Source organism: Solanum pennellii, chromosome 1, assembly GCF_001406875.1.
Source record: "Solanum pennellii chromosome 1, SPENNV200".
In the NCBI taxonomy this organism is placed as follows: domain Eukaryota; kingdom Viridiplantae; phylum Streptophyta; class Magnoliopsida; order Solanales; family Solanaceae; genus Solanum; species Solanum pennellii.
In genome coordinates this window covers 82145569-82154066 of record NC_028637.1, presented here as the reverse complement: position 1 = coordinate 82154066, position 8498 = coordinate 82145569, and the positions used below count along the sequence as shown (strand labels likewise).

Genomic DNA, 8498 nt, shown 5'->3' with positions numbered 1-8498 from the left:
CAAAAATTTAACTAGATGATTTAGTTCGAATCACAAATACATAATTCACAACGAATATCATCTTCATCATCAATTCCCCTGGGCCAACCATTCCTGCAGGCGATTTGTTGGGCTTGATGAACAGTGCGACAAATGATTCTTTCTCCCCACATATTATGTTCTGGCACGCACGTTCCACCTAAAATGTATCGCAAATGTTGTCAACATCTTCTCACTTTTAGTGGATCGGTTTTTTTCATGTTCACAATTAACGTTAAGCGTTCTCTCATGGATTCACCACCTTCGAAGATTGAAATTATGGCAAGCACATACGATGTACAAATTGGCCCGTCTTCTAGTTGTTTAACTGTTCCCTATGTTGTTGGATCATTACAGTTGAAAAATCAAACTATAAAAGAAATAACTCATTTAAAAGGTTGAATACATTGCTAAAAACGTGAATATATACGAAAACCATTAAAAATTACCACGCCTTTTCTGTTTAAAGCTTCTAAATTCCCCGATGCTCTACACTTTTCCAGAAAACAAGTGCATCGTTGATCAATCATCCATCTAGAGAGAGAGAGAGAGAGAGAGATTTTTAGATATTTATTTTTTAAAGCAAAAAATCCATCTTATTTAGATTAATTATTTTTATGTATGATGGGATTTAACCCCCAAAAAACTCAGTTTAGCCTTGGAAAACAAAAAACAAAGAAAAAAATAGGATTTAACCCAATAAAAACATAAATGAACAGAAAAGAGAGTTGCCTTACCAAGTAAGCCTATTTTACTTTAAAATATCTCCATTTTGAAGCCTCCACACAACTCCAGCAAAATGTTGTCAATAATCAAACCAATAGTACTCATTAGACAGAAGTTCTTAATTGGAGGATTTGAAGGATGGTTTTGTCATTTAAAAAATTTATCCCATCATAAATTATGATGGGATTATTATACCACCCCTTAGGAGAGATAACTTATCCCGGTACTATTTATTAATATTGGGATAAGTTATCCCAAACTCCCAACCAGACACTAAATTAAGTGCCACTAAATAATTATCCCAAGACTATTTGTGTTTACCCTTTACATGAAACGACCCCCAACATCAAGTTTCAAAAGAACAATAATTAATAACATAGAGATGTTTACGATTAGCGGTTGCGCGAAGTTGATCAAAAACATAATATAAGTGGAATTTCTTGTATCCTAAGAACAAAATAATTTTAGTCTAGTTCTAGAAAGCTCACTCCTGATAGGAAATCACAAACTCAGTGGAGGATTTCAGATTACTAGCCAATCGCGATAAAAATTGGGACATACACTTGATTCCACAAATCTCACACCTTCGTCTTTTTGAAATGACAACAAACTTCTCCAAAACCATTGCATTCTTTAACAAAAAGTTTAAAAGTTTGAAAAGCTTCCTCATATAATCCCAGTTGATATGCTCCTTCATGCACATCCCTGAGGAGATGACAATCTCAACATTCTTTAGGTTGGGAAACATAAAGCTTGAAATATAACTGTGCAAATCAATACTATCACCTTCGACAAAATGATTTCTATCAAAATAGCACTTGGAATCATCAAAGTGGAGAAAAAAATATAGTCAAGAGTATATACAAGCCAGCCTAAAAATATGATTTTCACAGTATGACTAGAAAAGAAAAATTTTAAATCTAACAGACATGAATGGTGCTTTGAAAATGATTGTGTATCATAACTATTTGTGGCATAGGTATCTGTAGTGAAAGAATAATAGTGCAACAATCTCTTCCATTTAAGAGTGCCTTTGCCTCAAAGTAACCCACCATATTAAAGTGTAGCTTTACAATGACAAAAGCAAAGCTTCTTAGTGAGAATTAAGGGATATATTTGAGTTATCCTTCAAAAACAATTTGCAGGGAGGGGGGAGAGAGGTTGTTTAAATGAATAGATGTAAGAAGAAAAGAAGAAGTTCCAGAAAGTTACAGGCTGATTTTCTATTTCTAAGTTGAGTGTTTCCACAAGAGGCGAGGCTCGCAAATGGCCAGCTGCCCGATACAAACTAAACTTTTCCAAATGCAACTCCAACACTAGATTTTGCATTCCAATTTTGGAATTGGCCCTCCTTTGAAATGCAATATGCATAAGACCTGGTGCAATAATCTCAATGGAACTAGTAAACAATGGGGAAAGCAATAAAAAAGAACTTCACATCAAAGAATTAAGTGTAGGGCCGGTAATTTGAAAAACTAATCTTAACATAAATACTAACGCAATAAACAACTAATGTATAAGTCTTCATAGGACCACAAGATGAGAAAGGGGAACACTAATAAGTAGAAAGATTTGGCTGATTAAAGATTAATTTCATAATGCTATAGTTCAATTAAAGATCGATCCAGTAAAAAGAGAACACTTCTTTACATAACAAAATATAAATAACTTTCTTAGCTAACCCTCTTTAGAAAAGCTAAGGAACATGATTTTTTTTTTTCATCTCTTAAGGCTTATTTGGTAGGAAGTAAATATTAGTAATTTCAGTTTCTTGCTTATTTATGCTATTTGGTATGTATGAAATTTTTTTTTAATCTCAAGACTATTTATACATCATAATTTAGAAAAATATTTATAGAATGATAGTCGAGGATTATTCTAAAAATATTAATTATAAGCCCTTTAAAGTCGAATTAAACTTGATAATAATTGGCCATCAATTTTAAGCAAAATCATAATTACAAATATGATTCATGTTTTGTATCTCGACATATCTGAATTTTAAGAAGTAGAACGAAAGTACTCCTACGGTGTAATTTTTTTTAAAAGAAAGTTCGTTTTATATTTATAAAAAGAGTAGGTGAGAGTTGGAAAATTGAAACATGGTTCATGCTATTGATAAACATCCAACCATATCAAACACACCCTTAAAGCAAACACATGAACCAAGATGTTTGCTATTTATAAATATCATTGGAAGAAACTTTCCATAGTTTTCGTTCCTTTGATACGGTGACAGAAGTTCATCATAAAAAGCAAAAGAAAATAAAATAGTCTTTACAACCACAACTGTTCATCTTTTACCGGAAGAACTATAAAAGTAAATAAAGAATGCCTAAACGGCGACACAAAAAGAAATGCAAAAGTAAATAAAATAGCTTTTACAGACAAGTCGTTCATCCTCCATCGGATGAACTATGATGGTATATACGACAACAGTCGTCCATCCTCCTTAACCGAATGAACTTTAATTTGAAACAAACTGATCATTTAGGGGTTGCCAATGACGTTATCTCAATTGCAGCACCAATAAACCTTTTTCCCACTGTGAATGCTTCCGAGAATTTAGCTATGTCACTTCCACCTTTTGCCTGAATATACAACTATCAAACATATTTTTAGAACCAAAAAATAATAATATACTCGAAAAAATCTGAAGAGAGTATATATAGGTACACACATTATCCATATTATCTTGTAAAAGTAAAAGATTGTATATTTATGTTAAAGACCCCGAATATTTCCAAGTTAATATACAATATTTCTACTTTTACAAGATCATATGGATAACGTGTACACATATATATTACTCTCTTTGCATTTTACTGAGCATATTATTATTGTTTGATCTAAAAACGTATTTGATCTATGTACATTCAGGCAAAAGGTGGAAGTGGCGTAGCTCAATTCTCAGAAGAATTCCCAGTGAAAGAAAGGTTGAATCCAGCTGCAATTGAGATAATATCAGTCGCAACCCCCAAATGATCGGTTTATTTTGAAACTAAAGTTCATCCGGTTATAGAGGATGGACGGCTGTTGTCGTAAAGATCATCATAGTTCATCCGGTGGAGGATGAATGGTTGTGGCCTTAAAGTCTGTTTTATTTACTATTTTATTTATTTGTGTGTCATATTTAGGCATTCTCTATTTTCTTTTGTAGTTCATCTGGTAAAGGATTACCAATTGTGGCTGTAAAGGCTATTTTATTTTCTTTTGCATTTTATGATGAACGCCTGTCTCCGCATCGGAGGAATGAAAACTATGGAATGTTTCTTCCAATGATATTTATAAATAGAAAAAATCTTGGTTTATGTGTTTGCTTTTAGGTGTGTTTGGTATGGATGTATGTTTATCAATTCCATGAACCAAGTTTTAATTCTGCAAACTCTCACCTACCGTTTTTATTAATATAAAAACAAACTTTTAAAAAATATTACATCGTAAGAATACTTTTGTTCTACTTCTTAAAATTCAGATATGTCGAGATACAATGCACATGCACAACATCTAAAATGTAACAAACCAAAACTTTGTGAGAAACCAAGCTACTATACAATTTTATATACCATAAGGGGATGTTTGGTTTGAATACAACTTATGTTAGGATAAGTTATGTTGGGATTAATTGTGGTAGGATCAGTTATGTTGACCTTATTTCTTGTTGATAGTTTGGTTTGCTCTACTAAAAATAATAATGGATGCTATGCTGAATTGCAAAGCTAAAATCTACTGCTAAAAAGCTCCTAGGCGCAGTCCCCCAATGACCCTACTCTCCCCTACTTTCTAGGTGAGAGAAACCCACATTTTTCTGGCTACCCCCACGGAATCAACCCTTTTCTTCAAATCTAACAATAATAACCCACTGTGATTATTGATTAATCTGATCACCGGAATCCACTTTGCATACCTTACTCTACTTTTCTGCACTCGCTAGGATACCCTCTTTCAATGGACGAAAAACCTTGTTTGATATTTGGGAAAATATCTTATGAGATTACTATGTATTCATCAGAGTCAGTACTTTTATTTAATTGGGTGGAAAATGCTAGGAATTCCATTAGAAGGTTAACTGTGAGTAAAGGTTCTTTACTCTGGCTATGCAGAAGAATAAATGATGCATAGAAAATAGGGCGCTTGAACTTTAAATCGTGGAGATGTAGATATTTCTCTACTTATATTTATTGCTCTCAAAAGTTTAACTAGTACGGGAGGTTCTTTTCCATTAATATAGTTATGGGATATAACAGAGTTGTGATCATCATTTTCAGAAATTTCTTATGATGAGGGATGGGGCTTGGTGGTTACAATGATTGAGGAATTCATTACAAATAAAACTAGCACTCCTGGTGCATTTACTACGAATGGAGGTAAATAGAACAACTAATAAACGAGAAGGGAAGCTTCAAAGATGCTCTTAATAAGTGAAAGTGGACTCTAAAGGAAGTTGACGTTACAAAGGTTGATTTGTTAAGAACCAACTTTCTGTGAAAACTCAAGAGGGTGATAATGATCTTCTGCGCAGATGTCTAGTTGGTCGATTCAGTGGTGGGGATGAAGTTCTACTCTCAATGAGGTGAGAATATGGGCTCACAGACATGGAAACGGACTCAGAATATACATGTGTATGACATGAATGGTTTTCAGTTTCACTTTGAGTTCCAATCAAGGAAAGCAACTGAGCACATTCTTATGGTCCACTGGAGAAGACAAGGGGTCATCTTAACACTTGACTGGTGGTCTCCGACGAAGGGATCCTTCCCAATCCAAACCAAGTTTGGTTGGTTTATGATCAGAGTACATGGTCATCCTCTACACCTCTTGTCCACAATTGTCATGAAAGAGGTGGGTTATAAATGTGGGGGTTGGCTGGAAAATGAAACTTAAAAATCACCTCGGATGGGCTCGGATTCGGGTTAACGGCCTGAGGGAGACAATGCCACTGTCCATTGATGTTGATGATGGAAATCTTATCTTCTCTATGCCTATATGGGTAGTCACCGGCGATGTACAAGAGAAACGATATAGTTACTAACCCTAGACAGGAGACTATAGATGGTAAAGAAGAGTCAAGAGTATTTCTGGGTTGTGGAAAGTATAAAAAGACTATTCATGAAAAAGGTAAAGAGGTTGTAGGTCCTTACCCGATAGATTTTGTGGGGTCTGACACGCAACATGTGGTGTTAGCTTTAGAGCAGGTGGCTTGCAGTTGTGTTGAATGTTTGAATTTACAAGAATTTGTGGGGCCTGGCCCAGTTCTTTTAAATTCCACTTTGCCATCAGACATGAACCAACCATAAAGTCCTTTTAGGACTCTTCATTTAACTCCCAGACCAAAGCCCACATCAAAACCGTTTATTGAGCTTATCGGGTCAAAAGAGCCTTATCAAGAGGAGGATCGAATCCTTTTTCAAAAATCAAATGATGAGATGAGCTTTTCAATTAAGACGTTCAATGGCTTCACAGAACCCTTTACAAATTCCATTCTAAGAGAATCGGGAAAATCAGAAAAAATCTTTAAATATTCCAGCATTAATGAGGACACAGAATTCTACATCTGAATGGAAACAACTCCCAAGAACTTTAAGAGCATTAGCATAGACAATTTGCAGATCAAAGAAGTCAAAGAAACAAGCGATCTAGTTTTAAGACAAATGGATAGCATCAAGGGAGTTTACAGTGAGGGGAAGAAAGTGTTATAAAGCTCTTCGAAGAACATATGGTGGAGTATGAGAACCCTAAACAATTAGCAATGGCTAATAGTATTGTAGAGGACCGTAAAATTACAAGAACCACTAAGGTTTCATCTCAATCTACACAAACTTAGTCGGCTTTTTGGAATCTTTACCAAAGGGTATGAAAAAGAATTTTATTCCTTAATCATGAAATCAGAGCAAATTAACCCAAGGGAGAATCATAAATCAAAGTATAGGACATCAAGCAGTAACAACAACAGTGTCCCAAATGAATTAAGGAATTTAATTTTCAACATGAATTTCAATGATGGTGAGCCAAGAATCAGAGGGAGAAGCCTAAATATTGTGGAACAGTGAGAGTGAAATAAGTTTGATGGAATGTAAGGCGTCTAAACGACTAAATAAAAGGGGATTAGTTAGAAACTAATTAGTCAATGGGGGGAAGATATTTATGTCTTAGTGGAAACTAAACTGACGAATAAAATAAGTAATTTGTTGCATACTATTTGGAACAATAGATGTGTGGGGGAGATGCATTTGGAAGCAGTGGGGAGTAGTGGTGGGATGCTAATACTATGGGACAAAAGGCTATGGGAAATGGAGTTAGTAGAGAGTGGTGAGCGATGCATTTCTTGCAAATTAATAGGTCATAACCAGAATTTAACATGGTACCTGATGGCTGTCAATGTGAAGTGCAAAAGAATGGGAAAAACTGATCTGTGGTGTGAATTCTGAGCCATGAGAAGTCTCTGTGAAGGGTCGTGGGTAGTGTGTGGTGATTTTAATGTCATCAGATATCCATCAGAAAGAACAAAATGTTCATCTATCAATGGGGCTATGTAAGAATTCTCTTATTGTTTTGAGGAGGTGGAGCTTATAGACCCTCCTTTATTTGGAAGGTCTTTCACCTGGAGAAGAGGAAAGAACCACACAACTGCATCAAGGATTGACAGAATAATGTATTCTTCTCAATGGGAGGAACTCTTCACCCACATTAGATAATCAACTCTTCCAAAGTTGGTATCTGATCATAACCTATTTCTACTGACTTGTGGAGACATGAACTTCAAGAAGTCATACTTCAAATTTGAAAACCGGTGGATGGGGGTTGAAGGATTCAAGGAAAAAGTGAGTATCATTTGTAGTTACTGGAATAATAGGTTTTGTCTTAGCGAAAAAGCTTTAACTCCTTAAAAGGAACTTAAAGGAATGGAGAAACAATAATAGGGGAAACTGGAAATAACAAAAGGAAGAAATCCTTGACAAATTTTCCAAATGGGAGATCCTTAAGGGGAAAAGACCACTTAAAGATAATGAATTAATGCAAAAAACAAATTTGGCAATGTCTTTTGAAGAAGTTGTCAAAACTGAAGAGATAAGGTGGAGACAAAGATATATAATACAATGGTTGAAGCAGGGGGATAAGAACACAGTTTTTTCATCGAATAGCTACATCTCGCAAAATATACAACACCATAGAATATTTAAAGGTGGAGGGAAGCAAATGTCACTGATACTAGAGATATCAAGGAGGCCATCAAGAGTTACTATAAAAGTTTGTACAAGGAGACAGAAATTTGAAGGCCAGAATTACAGTTACAGGGGATTTCTCGTATTAATGAGGATGAAAAGGAAGAGTTACAGAAACAAATTGAGGAGGAGGAGATTCTAGAATGCATTGAAGTTTGAGCGATGGAGAAAGCTCCTGGGCCCAATGGTTTTCTCATGTCCTTCTATCTTATATTCTAGGAAGTAATGAAAGAAGACATCAAATGTATGATACACGAGTTCTATAATAATCAAAGGACTGAGAGAAAATTCAATGCAAACTTTTGTGTCTCTCATCCCCAAGAAAATAGGTGCTTCTGAATTGAAGGACTTCAGACCTATAAGTCTAGTCTCAGGCATATACGAATTGTTAGAAAAGATACCGCTAAGAGACTGAAAAAGGTGGTGAATAAGTTGGTCAACAAGCATCAAATGGCCTTCATTAAATGGAGACAGATAATGGATACTACACTTATAGCTAGTGAATGTGTGGCTTCAAGATTGAAAGGTGTT

The 8498-nt window shown here is 35.0% G+C and overlaps 1 pseudogene; it reads right to left on the bottom strand.

Moving 5' to 3' along the window:
- Positions 1-1228: 1228 nt before the first annotated feature.
- LOC107023909 lies at positions 1229-6021 on the bottom strand (annotated as a pseudogene).
- Between the last annotated feature and the right edge of the window lie 2477 nt (positions 6022-8498).